This window comes from Myodes glareolus, chromosome 7, assembly GCF_982192425.1.
Source record: "Myodes glareolus chromosome 7, mMyoGla1.1, whole genome shotgun sequence".
NCBI classification, from domain to species: Eukaryota; Metazoa; Chordata; class Mammalia; order Rodentia; family Cricetidae; genus Myodes; species Myodes glareolus.
The window spans coordinates 84,628,352-84,648,807 of record NC_142032.1 but is presented as its reverse complement, the minus strand read 5'-3'; the positions used below and the strand labels follow the sequence as shown (position 1 = coordinate 84,648,807).

Here is a 20,456-nt window from a genome sequence, read left to right as displayed (position 1 = left end):
CCCATGCATTCTACATCACCCAGGACCATGGGACCAAGGCCTCGCTCAAAGTGTGCTCAGCCAGTGGTTGCCACAGCTCCTGCACAGCCCAGCTGGCGGGGCTCCACATGGCCTTCATGTGGGTGGCTGCCATTAGCTAGCCTGAGTGCCACATCTGGAAAAGCAGACAAGCTAGGTCACTGCCCTGAAGCATCCCATGTTGATGAGCAATGAAAGTAAGGAGGACATGATCTCTGCCTTGGTTAGCTTTGAGGGCTCAACCCTCACACTGGGGAGGCACCTTATGGGTTAAAGCTGGCTGCTGAGCACCTTGAACTTGATACAAATGTGATATTTGGCCCAGGAGATGCTAACATCCCCCTATACGTCCCTGGGTTACTTTTATATTTCACAGAGTTCAAAGAAGGCTTTCAATAGCCTTTTATAAGGTGACAATAATTGAGCATGGAAGCACTATCGCTCTGTCATTTGTGAACTCATGATTGACATAGATTTGAATAGGACAGGATCTAACGTAGGCTAGCTGAGTCCCCTTTCTCCTAGCAGTCAACGGATCTCTAATCTCAGAAAGCCTTCATCACCCAGAGCAATGTGCTCAGCAATAAACCTCTCCAACTCACATCTCAGGAGCTGTGGCTGACCAGAAGCTTGGGAAGCACTCTCAGATCCCTCACTCCCAGCGGATGGAATGTCCACCTGAGTGCAGTGATCAGATCCCTCGCTCCCAGCTGACGGAATGTCCATCCTAGTGCAGTGTTCAGATCCCTCGCTCCCAGCTGACAGAATATCCATCTGAATGCAGTGTCCCCACCAAACAGGACCGGTGGCTGAAATGATGAAAGGACCTAACTGGGTCTTTCTCATCTTGCGAGACTCATAGAATCCTATCTTGGTGACAATGTCGCCACTGTGGAACACCATGCTCATGTGGCTCGAAGAAGAGGTAAATATTGGGATGGTTTCTGAGCAGAATCTCCCCAGGGAAAATGATTCGCTTTGTGGACCACCTAAAATCTCAGTGATGTCATAAGGGCAGCCATGGATGTTTTCTATCCTGTGGATGAAATGGCATCATTCAAACTTCTTCCCTTAGCCTTTTCTCCAGAAGTGACTCCCAGATGGCTGCAGGAAGGGTCAAGCAAAGCTACTGCAAACCCATACCTCCTCCCACAGGTTGGAAGAGTGCCTGGTAGTGGTTAATGTACCTCTTTACTTTTAAATTTATTCTTTTAGTTTTGCATTGAAGAAAAATATTTTCACACAAGTTGCTCTGGTCACATTCCCCCATACCCATCCCCACTCATCCAACTCCACGCCCTTTCTTTCTCTCTTTAAAAGACAAACAAGCCAGGAACAGACAAACACATGCACAGACACATACACACACACACACACACACACACACACACACACACTAACAAAAATGTAGCTCAATATATACAAGCAAAAGACCAATAAGACAAAAAAATGTAAACAAAGGTAAACAAAGAAATTTGAGACAAAAATCTACAAAAATACAATTAAATTCATTTTCTTTTGAATTGTTCACATTTTAATTCAATACTATCTTTTCAATGTGTGCTATAAACTCATGGAATAAAATTTAAGTGATAGTGATGGCTTATGGTAGGAAGGAGAATCTCCCATCCCCACTGATCCCTCCACTTTATCCCCACTTTCCAGAAGCGGTTCTTTTTCCTTCCACAGGAAGCTTACACAAGAATTGTGGCAGACTGACAATTTTCCACTGTTTTCTTGCATCTCATTCTGTAGCTATAGTCATTTAGTCTATGACAGTGACATGTGCTGTACCAAAAATCTGTTTAGCAGATCTGCTGATGGGCACGTAGATGAATTCCAATCTACTGTCTCTGGATGAAAGCTGATGACTTTGATCAACAATCCTAGGCATTTCAAGGTACAGCTCATTTCGGAGAATTATAGCTTTTTATGTTTTATATATATTTATACATGTATGTACAGTGTGCATCCAGACTGACCCAGTTCCTTCCCTTCAATTCCTCCATTAGCTCACTTTTCCACCAACTTCACAGGCTCTCTTCTTTGAAATTTTATTTGTTTTTACCTGTTTTTTATTTTGAGACAGGTTTCACATGTAGCCAGGACTGGTCTTGAACTCACAGAGATCTGCCTGCTTTTGCCTCTTAAATGCCAAACTAAAAGGCATATGCCACCGCAATTGTTTTATTTTAAATTTGCTACCCATTAAATACATTTTGTGCTTTCTGTGTGTACATGGGTATGGGACCTTCTACAGGAGCATAGGTAATTTCTCAGTGCCTGTATCCCTGAAGAAAAGGGGCTCTCACTCCCCCAGTAACCTCTAATTGCCAACAGCTTCTCAGAAAGGAGTGGGACATTATGAGTCCCTCACTCATGCATGTTGGGGCTGTGGCTGACTTGATATTATTTTGGTCTTGCACATGAATTTTCATCTTTTAGGAGCTCATGTGTGCAACTGCATTGTTGTGTCTGGCAAAGAGGCAATAAAACTGATGTGTACAAAGCCAAGTAATGATAGCTGTATAGGCAGAAAATATTCACTCATTTGACCACTTCAAAGTCTGAGGTGAGCGCTGCTATCCACTTGTATGTCCCATGGTACGGGAGCTTCTTCTGCACCTTCAGCCACAGGGGCGTGGTCTCTCTCTCTTTAAAAAAGGAGTGGCATGTAGTGAAGAGCTGCGGGCAGGCCTGCTTTTCGCCCCACAGGGCTTCCGCATGGCTAGCTTAGCTCCGGAAATAACAACACACAAATTGTATTCATTTAAACACTGCCTGGCCCATTATCTCTAGAGAGTTAGTTACTGGCTAACTCTCACATCTTGATTAACCCATTTCTAATAATCTGTGTAGTACCACGAGGTGGTGGCTTACCGGAAAAGATACAGCATGTCTGACCTGGTGGCTGGCTCCATGGCAACTGCCTCATTGCTCTCTTCCCAGCATTCTGTTCTGTTTACTCTGCCTACCTAATTTTCTGTCCTATCAAAGGGCCAAGGCAGTCTCTTTATTAACCAATGAAAATAACACATAGACAGAAGGCCCACCTACATCAGCTGCAGTCCTCCACTCGTTCTCTTGCTTCCAGCTCCGCTCCTGGCTACTAGACTCCTTTCCTGGTCATGCAGAGGGCTGTTGTCTGGGATGGTGATCTGTAAGTTTTCCCCCTTTAAATAAATAACCATTCTATTAATCATAATTCCAAACTGGTGTGGGATTGTTTGTAACTTACACCTTCACCTGGCGCCCAAACGTTTGGTTTTAGAACCTTCTCTTCCCCCGACTCGGCTGCCTGCCACGAGCCCTCCCTCAGCCGCAGCCTGTGCCCTGTGCATGGAGCCAGCAGTTCAATATAAATTATCACACAATGGCTTTTCTTGTTGCAATTCTTTATATTTTCTCTTTACACGCCTCAGATTGGCTTCAAGTCCCCATGCACCCTATTGTTTGCCTCCCCACATGGATCTAAACTCCACGCCTCCCGGGCTCCAGAAGCCCAGATAGTCTCTGTCCTCCTGGTTTGTCTTTTCTGAGTTGTTTTTAAATCCCCCTTGCAGGCGCAGCGCTTAAGTGGCACAAATCAGAGCTCAAGCAGTTGCCAGTTGCCGAAAGCTGCAACCCCTCGGGGTGGCTCTGTCATGTGGAGGCATACGCGGCTTCCGACTTCCGGGTTGCTCTTCTCTACGCCTGGATTCTGGGTTTCTGGTTCCATGTATGGAATTAATTTAATTACATTTACTTTGTTGAGCAACTCATATTTCACAGTTTTTAACAAACACTAAGGCAGGCACTGAAACAGGACCCCGTTTCTGTCAACTTTGCAGTGGTTCTAGTCATGACTTGGCAACAGCGCCATCTGATGAATAATAGGTAATATGGCAGTTTTCATTTCCAATGCAAATTTTACTGCTTTCTTTACTAATACAATGGATTATATCAAGCGAGGTTTATATGACTATGGGGATACCTCAATTTACTGGTTAATATATTTTAGTTGTCTTTTCCATATTCTATCATTAAGGAAGAATATGGCACTCCTAAGAATGATACAATCTTTACGGACTAATAATGAATGACTAGTTGAAAGGATTAAAATTATTGAAAATCAGAGGTTATCTGAACAAGTGGATACTATAACAGGCAAAATTGACTCCATATCTAAGGGTACTAAGAAGTTACCTGAAAGGGTTCAGGCTGTTGAATTTGATGTTCAGACATTATCACAAAGTTTTGATAAGGTAACAGACAGAATGTACCTCCAGGATGGGAATCTACATGATATACAAAAAAAGCTCAAGGAGGACACGTCATCTCTGAAGGAAAAAATTAAAACCTTGGAATCACAGATGCAGAATGGGGACCAAAAAATTGATACCTTAGTGAAATCACTAGAAACACATGCAGGTCAGGAGATTCAGGCTTTAAGAGAGACAATGATAAAAAGATTAGAAATGATTCAAGAAATTATTGGAGCTGGTGAACAGAGTAAGAAGGCACAAGGACAGGATACAATGTCACCACTGGCTGTCAGAACTGGTTTACACAGAGTTTTAGCGTCATACCCTGTAATTTATTCTGACAAAGCATCAACTTCTAAAGGCTCAAAGGGAGTCAAAGAAGCTAGATAGAAGGCAATAGGAATGAATGATCTAAAAGAAATTAAGCAAGCTGTCATTAATTATGGCTTGCACTCTGCATTTGTTAAGGAAATGATAAGAACTTGGGCTTCTAATGTCAGAGCTACCCCCTGTGATTTTTCTCAGTTAGTGTCTGCAGTTTTAGATGACGGACCTTCCTTGATGTTTGGAATTTATTTCAGAGAAGAAACCAAACATATGGAACAGCAAGGGAGAGCAAAAGGTGTGGAGGTTTCCCAAGATCAAATTCTTGGTGTAGAAGTGTACACTGATCCACAGGTCCAAGCTCTTTACGATGAAGAAGTATTGTCCCTATGTCACAAAGCAGCCTTGAATGCTTGGAATAGAATACAAGATCCGAGGAAACGGGTCAAATCATATATCAGAGTTAGGCAGGGACAGAAAGAACCATTTACTGACTTTTTGCACAGGTTAATTAAGGCTCTACAAATAGGAGTAACAGAACCAGAAGCTAGATAATTAATTCTTGAATCTCTGGCTTTTGAAAATGCAAACATAAAATGTAAAAAGATAATTGGGCTTTTAAAGTCTAGATAAGCACCTATGGATGAATGGATTCAGCATACAATGAATGTTGAGACGTTTGGCTGTAATGATGAATCTTGGGTAGGAGAAGCGATTTCCAAAGCTATGAGCAGACATCAAACTGCCAGGTGTTTTAATTGTAGTAAGTTAGGACATCTGAAAAGGGATTGCAGACAAAGAATTTCCAGGAATAATATCTCCTCTGGGAATGACAAAAATAGGAGACCTCGGCCTTCAGGTATATATAGGAGGTGTAGTAAGGGCCAACATTGGGCCAACGAATGTAGGTCAACAACAAACAGACAAGGCAACCTGCTATCATCAGGAAACCCCTTGAGGGGCCTCTCACAGTCCCCCAAGCCAAAAGTGGTCCAGTCATTCCCAGTTACAGTGGAGAACATGTCTCACCAAGAAAATTGAAAACTCCAATGTCTCCTGTATTGTCACCTAAAGGGCAATACTGGTCTAAATGATGGGTTACATGTGGAGGATGAGTCAAAAAATCCAGTAGGACAGAATAAACATATATTTTGGCAGACTTCTATTAACGATCAAAGACCAAAGCTAAGAGTTTGTGTAAATGGCAGTTTTATTGAAGGCTTATTAGACACAGGTGCGGATGTAAGTATCATTACTCCAGAATCTTGGCATCCGAATTGGCCTCTTCAAGAGGTAGATGTTCAGTTCCTGGGAATTGGAACCCTATCTCATATAAAACAAAACATGAGATGGGTTGAATGCATAGGACCTGAAGGGCAAATAGGAAGATTAAGGTCATATATAGCCAACATTACAATAAATTTATGGGGCCATGACCAGCTACAGCAATGGAATACCCAGATTAACATTCCTGTAGTTCCAGGAACTCATAATTCTGAGAAGAATATAATGAGGTATTATGGGAAAAGGTCACCAGCCATTCATGCTGTACAAGAACATACAGAAAATAGCAAACCTTTAGAGTTACCAACAGCCCTACCTTTAAAATGGTTAACTGAGAAGCCAATATGGATCAATCAATGGCCTCTAGCTGAAGATAAATTACAGGCTTTGGAACAGCTGCTACAAGAGCAACTAGATGCTCACCATATTGAAGAATCAACCAGCCCTTGGAATTCTTCTGTGTTTGTTGTAAAAAAAAAAAAAAGAAATATAGTAAATGGAGAATGGTGACAGATCTAAGAGCTGTCAACAAAGTAATTCAACCTATGGGTCTGCTACAGTCTGGAATTCCTTTGCCTTCTCTATTACCCAAAAGATAGCCTCTTATAGTTATTGATTTGAAAGATTGTTTTTTCACTATACCTTTACAAGAAAAGGATAGAGAAAAATTTGCCTTCACAGTGCCTACTTATCATAATTCTCAGCCTACTAGGAGATATCAATGGACTATTCTCCCATAGAGGATGCTCAAGAGTCCCACATTGTGCCAATATTTTGTAAGTCAGCCATTGAAAATAATTCATAAGCAATTTCCTAAGTCTATACTTTACGATTACATTTTGCTATCAGATTCAAATATAGATACTTTAGAAAGGATGTTTGAAGAAGTAAAGGAAGTCTTGCCTAAATGGGGATTACAAATTGCTCCTGAAAAGATTCAAAGAGGAGATTCTGTTAATTACCTAGGTTACAGAATAGGTTTACAGAAAATTAGGACAGAAAAGGCACAAATTAGGAGAAACCGGTTATGAACTCTTAATGACTTTCAAAGATTCTTAGGAGACATTTCCAGTCTACAACCAGCTGTTGGGATAACACCTGATCTAATAGTTCATTTAAACCAAAATTTAAATGGTGAAAAAGATTTGAATAGTCCTAGAAAATTAACAGCTAAAGCAGAAAAGGAACTGACAATGGCTAACGAAAAATTACAGGAGGCACATGTGGATAGGGTGAACCCAAATCTTAGTTGTATCCTAGTCATACTGCCTTCCAGAATTTCTCCTACAGGGATTTTAATGAAGAGGGAAGATATTATTTTAGAATGGATATTTATACCACATAAACCAAGTAAAAAATTAAAAACTTATGTGGAAAAGGTCTCTGAATTAATTATAAAAGGTAAACTGAGACTTTGTCAACTATCAGGTATAGACCCAGCATAAATTATAGTGCCTTTTACTACTAATGAAATAAAAAAGTTATGGGAAGACAATGAACCATGGCAAAGAGCTTATGCTAATTTTTGGGAGAAATTAATAGCAACTATCTCAAAAGTGATAGACTTAACCTCATAAAGAGAACTTCTTGGATTCCTCCTCAAATTGTATGTGATGCCCCAATAACTGGAGCATGTACATTTTATACTGATGCTAATAAATCAGGGAAGACAGGTTACAAATCTGATGAGTTGAGTAAGGTGGAACAAAGCCCTTATAATTCTGTTCAGAAGGCAGAATTATATGCCATTCTTATGGTGCTAAGGGATTTCAAAGAACCTCTTAATATAGTTACATATTCACAATATGCAGAAAGAGTTATCTTGCATATTGAAACTACTGAATTTATACAAGATGATACAGAATTGACTTCATTGTTTATCCAGGTGCAAGACATAATCAGGAATAGGCTTTGTCCTATGTATATAAAACACATCCGATCCCATACGGGTCTGCCTGGTCCTCTAGCACAAGGTAACGCTGAAATTGATCAGTTATTGATTGGAAGTGTGTTGCAGGCCTCAGAATTTCATAAAAAACATCACGTCAATAGTAAAGGCTTCAAGAAAGAGTTTTCCATTACATGGCAGCAAGCTAAGGAGATTATAAGGAGAAGTCCTACTTGTTCTTTCTATAATCAAATACTGTTGCCTGCAGGGAGTAACCTAAAGGGTATTCAAAGGAACGAAATCTGGCGATGAATGTGTTCCACTTTATGGAATTTGGTAAATTAAAATATGTACACCACACCACAGACATGTATTCAGGCATTCAATACATGTGCAACTGCCCTGAGTTCAGAAAAGGCTGATTTGATAAACACACATTTATTGGAAGTTATGGCCATCATGGGTATACCTGCACAAATAAAGACAGACAATGGTCCAGCATATGTATCTAAGAAAATAAAATGCTTTTCTTCTTATTATAATATAAAACACATTATAGGTATACCAAATAATCCTTCAGGTTAGACAGTTATAGAAAGATCAAATCATACTTTAAAGGATATGCTGAACAAACAGAAAGGGACAGAAAATACCCCCAGAAATAGATTGCATAAAGCTTTATTAACCTTGAATTTTCTTAACGCTAATGAGAAAGGAACAACAGCAGCAGAAAGACATTGGATAATGGAAAAGTCTGCTGAACTAAATCAACCGGTTTATTTCAAAAATGTGCTGACCTCTCAATGGAAGCCAGGAGATGTGCTACGTTGGGGAAGGGGTTTTGCTCTTGTTTCCACAGGAGAAGAAAAATTGTGGACAACATCAAAATTAATAAATTTCGATTTGAAGAGTAGAAACCTCTTGGAAAGGAGAAATGACAGCTCATCCACAATGATGATAATCATACAGGTGGTAAGAAAAACATATAGAATGGGGGCAGGGTTCTCTTCTTATCTCCACAGGAAAACACTCATCTTTGAAAAATTCAAGAGATCCTGAATGTTTGAATACTGACAGATGGAAAAATAACTACCCAATAGGGACTATCAAGAAAACTGAACAGGTTCTGTATATATAAAAATCTAAGATATACTATATTATATTTCTAAATTTATAGAGCTGGTTTTTGAGTTGGACTCTGGCTTAGTCCCTCTCTAATTCCAAGCCTGTTGTTTAAAGAAAAACCCAGAGTTTCTGGAGTTTCTGTCTCATGTCAAGAGCCATGATATGGGACAGAAAGAAATATGAGTTTAGACAACGTCTTTGATTTGCTTCATATCTATCATACCTTTCATTGAATATGTCTATCATACCTTTCATTTAATATATGTATATCTGTATATGTCTATATGATTGTTTAAGTTTTCCACAATGAACAATGAGTTTTTCCTGCAGTAACATTTGAAGTTTCCATGAAGAAGATGGGGCCCCATAACAACAACTCCACCTGGTTGATATGACATCATGATTCTGATAGTGCTACTACAAGACCTGTTTTGGGTACCAGCTGCACAAGATGGTTCCAACTTGGTTATCTGAAATGGTGCACATCCTTTACAACATTCTGGCCAGACCTCCACCAAAATACTCAGAGACTATTTGCAATCTTACCAGATATTAATCTTGAAATTTAACCATCATTTTACTTTCACAGCACCCCCCAGAGAGAACGTCACCCCCATGACATCTGGAACTAATTCTAGAGGACAATATCCCCTCTCCCAGTAAAGTTTTCCCTTGGGTTTAGGGATATCATTTAAGGATTGATTATAATTAGTATACGGCTGAGGGTTGGGAGAGGAATTTTATAAGCTCAGGGATCTTTTTGAAAAAAAAAGAAGAGGGATAATTGGATGATGGTATAATAGATTGGTACTTGTGAGTTATTGTTTTTAGACAATTATATTGGTATCGATTCTTGTATATTGATACAAAGTTAAATTATAGTGACTATTGTATGTATGCATGCTTCTATGTTTAAAACATTTTTATGTATTGATATATATTTTGTATTGATATATGTATATTTACCATATTGCAGTGTACATTTCTACCTCTGATTAAGATACTTATATATTGTTTATGTATTGATATATATTTACCATATTGCAAAGTGTACTTGTACATTGTTTACATATGGAGGTCAATGTCTTCATTTATTGCACAGTTGTTTATTGTCTTAGTTTTTAAGTTATATAGGTATTGAGAATTATATAGATCAATAGTCATCTATGTTTGTCATTTATAATTTATAATCAGGCTCTTTAGATACATAGAGATTATATTCAGTATAGATAGATAATCTTCAACCTCTTCAAAGAGCTGTAGAAAATTGCCTTTAATCTAACTCAGAGTTCCATGGTAATGAAACACAATCACTCCAGGCAACACCGATCTATTCTTGAGAGAATGTTGAGCACCAAAGACACTCCACCTGGAGCCTTTCTTCTTGGCAGAATTGGCCTTGGGAAAAGAAATGCCCATACCTCAACCACAGACAGAGATACAGAGTATCCGTAAATGGATAAAACAGGACTGTCATATTCTGTCAGCACAGGGTAAGATAGTTTTGAAAAGTTTCTTGCCTTTGAAAATGGTATGTCAGTTACATTAGGCCTTAGCCAAAGTTGGTTGCTTCAACGCTACAAACGTGACTTTGGGTTGTTGCCCAGGTAACCAGTTGTTTCTGTGATTTGTTGCATGTTTTGGAAGCTGTTTGATTGCACTTCCTAATTACTCAGGTAACATTACTTCCCTTCTCAGATCTTCGATGGGGTTAAAGACTATATAAATGTAGCTACTTTCCTCTCATGACTTGGCAAAGTTATTTATTATACAAGACTTAAGCTAGTTAGAATAGGATATTTGTTCTTATTGTATATAATTTCGTAGTAGGTTTAGAACTCTCTTAATTAAACAAAAGGGGGAGGTGCTGCGGGAACTCCTTCCACTCCTTCAGCTAATACCCGCTGAGATACCAGCCCATTGGGGTATGTTCTCTCTCTCTTTAAAAAAGGAAAGAACATTTCCTCCGCTCGCTCTCTTGCTTCCAGCTCTGCTTCCGGCTACTAGACTCCTTTCCTGATCATGCAGAGGGCTGTTGTCTGGGACGGTGATCTATAAGTTTTTCCCCTTTAAATAAATAACCATTCTATTAATCATAATTCCAAACTGGTGTGGGACTGTTTGTGACTTATGCCTTCAGTCCCAGGCACATAGGACACTGGTGGGATATTTTTTTAGGATACCTAAAACTGGAGAAGGAGCCTTAATTATTTATGAGCAAACCACCACACTGGAGATTTTCATCTGTAAAAAAGTGAGAAAATCCCATGAGGAGACATGGTGCTTTTTGTTTTGTTTTCAGTGAAGAAAACAAAGAAGAGACACAAGAAACCAGAAGTAAAGAAAACAACAGAGTTGGGGATGCACACCTATAACCCAGCACTGAGACTGGATCTCAAATGTGAAGTGGGTATGAGCTGTAGAGTCTGAAGAAAAATAGCTGTACCAACAAAAAGATGTAGGAAGACTTAGGCTAGGACTGCTTTCCTTTTTCGTTATGATGTCTTTTTTATTGGGGTGTGTGTGTGTGTACATGCGCACACACATGTGCAAATGTGCATGACAGTGTGTGAGTACACAGTCTGTGGAGAACAGAAGGCATTGGGTCCCTTGGAACTGGGGTTACAAGAAGTTCTAAGATGCCTGATGCAGGTGTTGAGAACAGAACTGAGGACCTTTCTAAGAACAGCAAGCACTCTTAAATGATGAGCCATGACTCCAGCCAGAAAAAAAAAAACAAAACTCTTTTTTGAGACAGGGCTAAAGTGGTTGAGGCTGATTATATAGCTAGGGGGTGACCCTGAACTCCTGAGATCATCCAGCCTCCACTCCTGAGGGCTGGAATAGGCATGTACCATCTGGGCTTGTTTTGTACAACGCTAGGGCCTGAACCCAGGGCTCCTGTGTGCTAGACAAGCTCTCTCCCAAATGAGCTACATCCCCAGCCTCAGCATCAACCTTCTGGCAGATGAAGGCCATTCCCTTTGTGTTGGTAAAATGATAGCACCTAGAATTGAACAGGCCTTATGCACCCAGGTCCCCAGACAGGTTTATATGTGCAAACCCACTATGCTATGCTGTAGATCAAACAACTCAGATTAGATCCGTGATTCTTAACCTGGGATTGTGACCCCAACAGGGGTCACATATCAGATATCCTACTTATCAGATATTCACATTATAATTCATAACAGCAGCCAAATTGCAGTTTTGAGGTAGCAACAAAATAATTTTATGGATGGGGATCACCATGAGAAACTGTATTAAAGGGTCACAGCATTAGGAAGGTTGAGGATCACACATTGACTTTATGAAAAGAAGTAATTAGGAGGCTATTAAACTGATCTGGCATTTCAGTTCCTCCAGAAGCAAACCAAAGTCACTCAGTATAGATTGTTGTAAGTAATTAGAAACTACCAACTCACCTCAAACTAGAAACTTCCCACTCTAGCGATCCAAGGGAAGACAGCGGCACACGTTCACCAAGGAAACATTGGTCTTGCCTCCAACCTTGCCCTAACAAAGCCTGGCCTCTTGGTGAAGCCCCAAATAACCCCAGCCAGCAGCTTCTCATATTAAAGTAGGTATTTGCTCAGCACCAACCTTTCAAGTTACAACACACCAAAGCTTATCTTTTAAAAATTATGTACAAATTGGAGCTGAAATCGAGACCAAGGTGAATTCTGCAGTTAGTGTCAAACTCTTGATTTGGTGTGTGATTAGCTGTAAACGCCTATGTAGCAGCTTCTTATGTATTAAACATGAAAGGGCGTCAGCCAGAGACAGGATGAGTTCAAGTGGAGGAGCAGCACATACAAGAAGAGCTGCAGTACCTGTGATGATGTCACCGGAGCAGTCTAGAAAATGCACAGAAAAAAAAAAAGGTCGTAATCAAGAATTTGTATTCACATTCAAATTTTTCATAAAACATAGAAGACTATTGGACTTTGTAGGCACCCATCCCCTGTGCTCAGTGAGCAGAGCTGGCCCTGACTCTTGGGATCTTGCACATTTGAACCTCAAGAATATGGACAGGGGCCACTGCAGATGACCTGGAACTGCTGGTTCCTTACTCCATCTAGAATCTCATGACATGATCACCACTGCCAGCAGCTGGTTGGTCCTCTCTCTACTGAACCAGTCAGTACCCAAGAGATTTCATCTTTGGTAGATCTGATCCCTTCCCTCTCTCTCTCTCTCTCTCATCTTTCCACCATCTGCAGCAGTTCAGCCCCACCATATTGTCACTGTCATACATTAGTGCCTTTGGTGATTAGAAACAGAGTATCTAATTGGGCCCTCCCCTCTAGCTTCAGAACTTGAAGGGTAACCGATTTTCACCCATGAGGGCCCTGGCAACTGAGTACATATATTGACAGGCAGTACCTGCTGGTCCTCTGCTTGGTGTGTCATCAATACCTATTCAAAGACAATTGTCATGGTGAGAAACAGATTAAATAAGTTGGTCACATAACTCCCCATAAAAATCAAGCATTTTGTTTAGTCTCAGACATGTTCGGCTCTGGGCCACTGGAAAACTAGAATTAAGACTCAACCAGGCTAGTGAGGGAATCAGAGAGTTGGAGTGAGGGAGCACACAATGCCCCTATGGTTCAGGTACAGCATGGTTTGTTTGATGTTGGCCAGTTACTGGGCTGACAGAGCCTCTGTCACAGAGATAAGCTGGGTCTTTATCCAAGGACCTCAGCCAGGCAATACTTAGAGAATGTGGTCCTGCGTGTGGGGTTGGATATGCCTTTGAGGGCCTGATCAGCCGAGTACAGATGCTCTCATCTCTACGTTAGCCGTCGGTGTGAACTGAGAATTCAGATGCACTGGTTGTAGGACAGTTTGGCATTCACAGCACCGTTGGTGGATACTGGATTGCTACCAGCACACAACCATGCAGGTATAAGATGTCTGCTAATACTGACCATTCATATGAGTGCTGTCTTCAAGATGAGATTTTGAACAATTTACAGATGCTGGAATCTATGCTCAAAAACTAACTCTTAAGTAAACTGACTTAAAATTGGCTCAAATCCCAGAGCTCATTGCTTACAGCTTGCCTTCTGGTATTGACATCTCCCTTCCCAATGGCTGGGGCTGGCAGAGCTCTGTCTCTGAGGGGTGTTGCAAGCCATGCCACTCACCTGAGCAAACCATGCTGGCATTCTCATGGTGCCCACAGTTGTGGGAGGACCATTTGTCTTGTGTACATTGCCACACTTTGGCTTCATCCCCCATGCACTGCACATCATCCAGCATGATATGGCGCATGCCTTTATCAAAGTAGCTCTCAGCTGGGGCTGACATGGCCTCACCACAGCCAAGCCACTGGCATACCACCTTGGCATCTGTCAGGTCCCAGCTCTCATCACACACTGTGCCCCAGGTACTATTGTATGATCTCTTTGGCCCTTGCACCTGTGGCTACCATTCACCAGTCTCAAGGCCAGACCTAGGAAAGGAAAAATAGGTGCTTCTGAGCTGTGACATTGTCCTCATATGCTAGGGTCATCGGCAGGTTGAAAAATATGTTCTCCATGTTAGACATTAGGAGTGGCCCTGTGACGTGATCCCTAAAACTGTATTGCTTTATGAGTATTGAAGAGCTGTTGATGACTGTTAAAATTTTTTGTTGGCACATTACTCCTTCACTAGAAATCGTAAATGAGAAATTATTTCAACACCTGAAGACCAAACCAGAACAGAAGATTCCATAGGCTCAAGATTTTGAGACCTTCTGGCCAGAGTTCCATGGAGAGTGCATCCTTTCCGTCTCATGGCAACACCATTTCCTTAGAAAGGGAACTGAGCAGACACCATTTCCACCATCTCCTGTATAACAATCTGTGCATATCCACTCCCTCCTGTAACTGTGTATCTATAAATTCTACCAAAGCTGCATTTTTACCAAGGTTCTTCGGGCACCTATTGCAAGAACGAGCATGGCAATTTTTCACCGTGAGGCGACCACTGTTATCAAAGCTGCTGGATTAGTAAACGCGTTATCAAAGACATCATGAAAATCAGTAGCTTCTAAGCCTAAGCTATGAAGATGGAGTTTGGATCTGAAATAATGATGCAATCAGATGCATCCTTATTCATCCTTAGAAACCTAAAAAGCTCTACCGTCCCCGAAGTGAAAGGCATTGATGTCTCGGCTCTTCTGATTTCGTCTCCTTTCACACCTTCCTCTCCCAGATACTTAAAGACTCTGCCCATAAATTCTGTCCAGAACGCCTTCTTGCAGTTCCATAGGATTTTTTTTTTTTGTTGGAGCACACTGTACAATCCGGGTGTCATCATTGTCATCTATGATTGTATTGTCAAAGCCAACCACCAGCAAAACTTTCGTGGTTCCAGTAACAGATTTGGGTTACCCTAGATGGCACTTGCCATCCAGTTAATCTTATTTCAGCAAGGAGCTTAGGTCATTAAAATCTTTAATTTGTCAGCTGTCTTTAAACATTTCTCCATTTCTGTGTGCAGAAAAACTGTTCTGATGTAACTCCAGCATTATTGCAGTGGAATATCTGACAGAAAACCTCAGCCCGCGAGGAGCAGTGAGGGAGCTCGCACTGAGTCTTACCCTCGACTGGCACACTGGCCGGCTCCCCACTAGCCCAGTGGGTGCGGAAGGGGACAGTGGCCTGGCAGAACGGAGGGCTCCTCACTGACCCGGGCCCATTCTCAGCTGGCAGCCATCATCCATTCCAGCATCCACCAGTTGGTCCTCCAGCCTGAAGAAAAGGTAGGATCGCGATAGCTGGTCCAGCCATGCTGCTCTTCACTGCGCAGGCGCCGCCAATGAAGGCTACTTTTTAAAATCTTTCTATCCACCCCTTCCCCCCACCCGTGTGTGTGTGTGTGTGTGTGTGTGTGTGTGTGTGTGTCTTTATGTGAATGTAGACACATACTTACATACTTGGAGATCAGAGGAGAATTTTGGTTGCCAAGCTTGAAACAGGCCTCTTCATCTCTGACTGCATCCAGTTTACACCAGTCTAGCAGGTTTGCGGGGATCCGAGCATCCGGCTGCCTCTGCCTCCCATTTCACAGGGATTACAGATAAGTGTAACCCAGCTTTGTGGTTCTGGGGATCTGAACTCAGGTTCTCTACCCACTGAGACATCTTGCAGTCCAGTATGTTAGAGTCTCATAAGCTCCCAAAAATCCCAGCTGGAGGAAAACTTACATTAAGCATAGAGCTCTACAATGTTCCTGATTTTTGCTGTGGGACAAACCCAAAACAACCAAACAAACAAAAAAAACCCATTTTTGTTTTATTTTGGTTGGTTTTGAGACAGGATCTCTCTATTATAGCTGCCTGTCCTGGAATTCACTAAGGGCACTAGGCTGCCCTGAACATAGAGATCTTCTTGTCACTATCTACTAAGTGCTGGGATTAAAGGTCCTGTGCCCAGCTAAAAAATGATCCCATTTTTAAAGGGAAACAGAAGCAGTGATACAGTTTGTGTAAGGTTCAACAGAGTGGCAGTAGTGTGTATTAAATGGAAATGGAGGCCATGTCCAAAGCGTTCCTATGCAGAGAAGCCAAGAAAGCCCTGAGGGACCTTGACCTTGACTTGTGAGTGATCGGCTGAGCTTGAGCAATGTCTTGGAAGTGACTGCAATGGGGCTGAGACTCTAGCTCAGTGGTACAGTGTTTGCAGGGCAGCTTGGAGGCTTGGAGCAGTGAGAGTTGGGCATGCTCCATGTCACTGCCCACACTGTTTACATCTATAAATGTAATAGGTACTCAGATTGTTGTCTGCTCTGGTTAATGGATGCAGGTAGAAGGAAATGCAGAGGTCTGGGACACACTGAGACAGTCGGGAAGAGAGAATTTTCCTGATGTGACAGTAGAGAAAGATGAAACCATGGTTTCACAGTAGCTGAAAAGATTGATTTTCTTTTCATTAGGCAGTTACCCATATGAATATGTGCATGTACATGAGGTTGGCTGCATCTAAAGAGTCAACTAAGCGTGACTCAAAAATATTTGACATAGAACTTTGTGCTGAGCACATGCAGGCTGTTTCTTGTCACCGTTCCAGAAACAATACGGTGTGACAGTGATTTGTCCCACCTTGACATTGCATTTCTTGGGGGTTCTAAGTAACCTGAGATGACTTGACGTACACAGGAACAATGTGCAAGGTTTAGTTGGGTCCTGATGTAGTGAGGGCCGTGCGGCTGCACTGACTTGCCAAAGACAAGGTGATAGTTACTGTAATGGGCAGCACGGACAAAGCCGTGTTTGTAATGGCCTGGCCCATAATGGGTGCATAGGCGCAGTGAGTTTTGTGCTGGCGTATACTGCCTCTGCCAAAATCACCATCTGTGTACTTACAGAATTCCTTATGCGCCATTATAGAATTCCACACAGTATTGCTTCTGACCCAGGAACGCACTTCCCAGCCAAGGAAGTGTGATAGTAGGCCCCCTGTCCTGAAGCAGCTGCCCTGACAGACAGATGGAATGGCCTTTAGAAGACACAACTACAAAGTCAATTAGGTGGAGTAGCCTGAAGGGCTGGGCTAGAGTTCTCCACAGGGTGTATGCTTTGACTCGGCTCCAGTTTGTGGAGTGTGTTCTCCTCTAGCGGGAATTCAGGGGTGCAGGAATCAAAGGGTAGAAAAAGGAAGGTTCCACTTACTGTCACCCCTAGTGGCTCACTAGGAACCTTTTTGCTTTCAGTCCCCATGACCTTAAGTTCTTCTGGCCTAGAAGTTTTGGTTCCAGGAGGGGCAGCACTTCTGCCAGGAGACAACAAACATTCCATTAGACTGAAACTCAGGGCTTCCCCTGGCCACTCTGGGCTTCGGATGCCCTTAAGACAAAGGCATGACAGTGTTGGGAAGAGTGATTGATGAAGATTACCGTGGAGAGATTTGATTGCTTCTCCACAAGGGAGGGAAGAAAACTTATGTCTGAAGTATAAGACTTTAGGTATCTCTTGGTGCTACCAAGCCCTGCAATTAAAGTCAATGGGAAGCTATAGCCTAATCCAGGCAGGGAGACAAAGGACACAGACCCATCAGGAATGAAACTGTGGATTATAATTGACATGAGTGTTTCTGTAATATTGTTAAGAATGTGTTTGTACAAGTATTTGTATTTTCCTTCCTTATTTCTTATCAGGTAATGTAGCATCAATTAAGAGAATACCAGTGGTTGTTATGTTTAAGTTTGAGATACTAAAAGGATGTCCTTCAAGGGATATCACCACTTATTCTAAAATGAAGAGTGTGTTTGCAGTTGTATGAGGGATATTTATATCACATTTCATGTAATTATGACGTGGTTAAATATAGAATGTGTTTGTACTTGTACATGGGGTAGTTATATCAGGTTGGGTGTAATAATGACCTGGCTGTTGTTTTCATTTGGGAATTAAGGATGACATAAGGAGATATCATTGTGTGGCAAGTTGAGAAGGGGTTAGACTTGCGGTGATGATTATTGGTAGTCAACTTGACTACATCTGAATTAATTAAAATCTAAGCAGGTGTGAGGGATTTTTTTTCTTAAATCATTTGAAGTAGGAAGACCCACTTTTAATCTGGGCCCCACCACCTGGTGGTAGCCTGCATAAGGAGATGGGGGAAGGAACTTTGCCCTTTGCTCTTCACCCCCACCCCTGCTCCCTGCTCTTTCTGGCAAGTCCATTCCTTCACTGGCCTCAGAGCCTGCGTTTTCCAGGATTCTGGTGTACACTGAAGACCCGCTGAGACATCCAGCTTCATGGACTGAACAACTACTGGGTTCTGTCAGTAGACTTCCATAGAAGTTCTAGTTCTGTGTGTGCCAGTGTGTATGTCTCTGTGTCCGTATGTGTTTCTCGTACATTTTCCTTGGCTCTTTATTTTTCTTTTTGTTTGTTTTGTCCCACTTGAATTCATTTATTATTTTATTTTTTCTTTAGATTCCTGTTGGTTTTCTAATGAAGGAGAGCAAGCAGGAGTATGGACTTCAGTGGGTGGGAAGGTGGGGTGGATCTGGGAGGAGTTGGGCCATTTGGAAGCATATACAGAATAGATTGTATGGAAAAATCTATTTTCAATTTAAAAATTAAATTGTAAATACAATATGGTTTAAAGAGGATATAAGTAGGAAAAAAGAAAAATGAATCCCATGTAAGAAAATTCAACCAGAGTTTAGCCCTGAAAAAGTCATCTCAGAGGAATCATTTTTCTCTTAAGCTAAGGCAGTTACAGTCTGAAAATTAATTTTAAAATATTACTAAAATTTAGGCATTTCACAAAATGATATCCCTTCTTTAATATTGCCTACATGCCCTTTTTAATTTTTTACTCTAATTCTCTGCTTATATTGCAACATAGTAATATAGACTCAAGCCTCAAAATGAGTTAAAATGATAGAAAAAAATGACGTTCATAACCATCAGCACCACCATGTGAAGGTATAAGACTATTTTATTATTGTGTGTTTACACAAATAACATAAAACCATAGTAGAGAGTAAATGAGAGTAAAAACATAACAGAAATTAATTTGAAAACTAAAATATTCTACTGACAAAAAAAATACTGATTGTGATAATTTTGGGTTCTGCCTCAGCCATGTCAGGGTCCTTTGTTGGTGTCACAATAACAAGGTGGCGGGGTGCCAGAATCCGCACAGATCTTACACTGATCACAGTACAGGAGGTTACGAGACTCATCAGGATTGGGTTTGACCCCCTTTAACTTTTTTGGAGTGAACTTGCTAGTTTCAACACCTCTTTCGACATCTCGATGATTTGCGAATCTTAAGAAAAGACACACACAAAATGAGCTTAGAATTGTCCTTTCCAGTGAATTCTACATTCATGAGTGCTGTATGGGAAGTCCGGGGCTGAAGCCCATCACACATGTGACACCAGCCTTGGGGTGAAGCTCTCTGCTCCGTCCCTATCTTCCCCTCTCCTACAGTTGCTATGCATGTGAACCCAGGTTGCCCAGGTTCAAGCAAGGGAGAGTGACTTGCACCCCAGTGGCTGCCTCAGGCCCGTGAGACCTGGGAATGCTGAACAAGGTGCTAGAGTTGGCTGGGCTCAGCTCTGGTCTTCACCATCTAACTCCCGGGAAAGGGACACCATTACTGCTGACAGCCTGCCTCTCCCAAACTTCAGACATGTCTCGTCTGACTTCCATCCCTGTCAGCTGTCCTCCATGGAGTCTCTATTCTCTTGACCCATTTCACTTTCCCACAGCCACTGACAATGAATCAGGGGACATGTGAGCTCCCCAGTGAGTGGGCAGAGGTCGCTATAGGAATTCTCTGTGTGAGTAGGAGACAGCTCATGCCCAAGGCATCCTACTTGGATTCCCCAGTCTACAGTGTCAGAGAGGGAAAGGGTGCTCAGCCAGGGGCCTGTTAAACACCTGAAGGCACACTCCCTGGTGACAGAAAGCAATTTTGGCACATGCATGCTTTCCCGCGCGGGAAAGGACACACACAAACACACACACACACACACACGCAGTCCAGGCTGAGAACAGTGGACTTGTAAGTTCTCACCTCCAAGCTAGAAAGAAAACCCTCAAGTTTCTGTACCCATCT

The 20,456-nt window shown here is 41.8% G+C and overlaps 1 pseudogene; it reads right to left on the bottom strand.

Annotated features, from left to right (window-relative positions):
• Window positions 1–14,532: 14,532 nt before the first annotated feature.
• On the bottom strand, window positions 14,533–17,261 carry LOC148121489 (pyridoxal phosphate phosphatase PHOSPHO2-like; annotated as a pseudogene).
• Window positions 17,262–20,456: the final 3,195 nt, after the last annotated feature.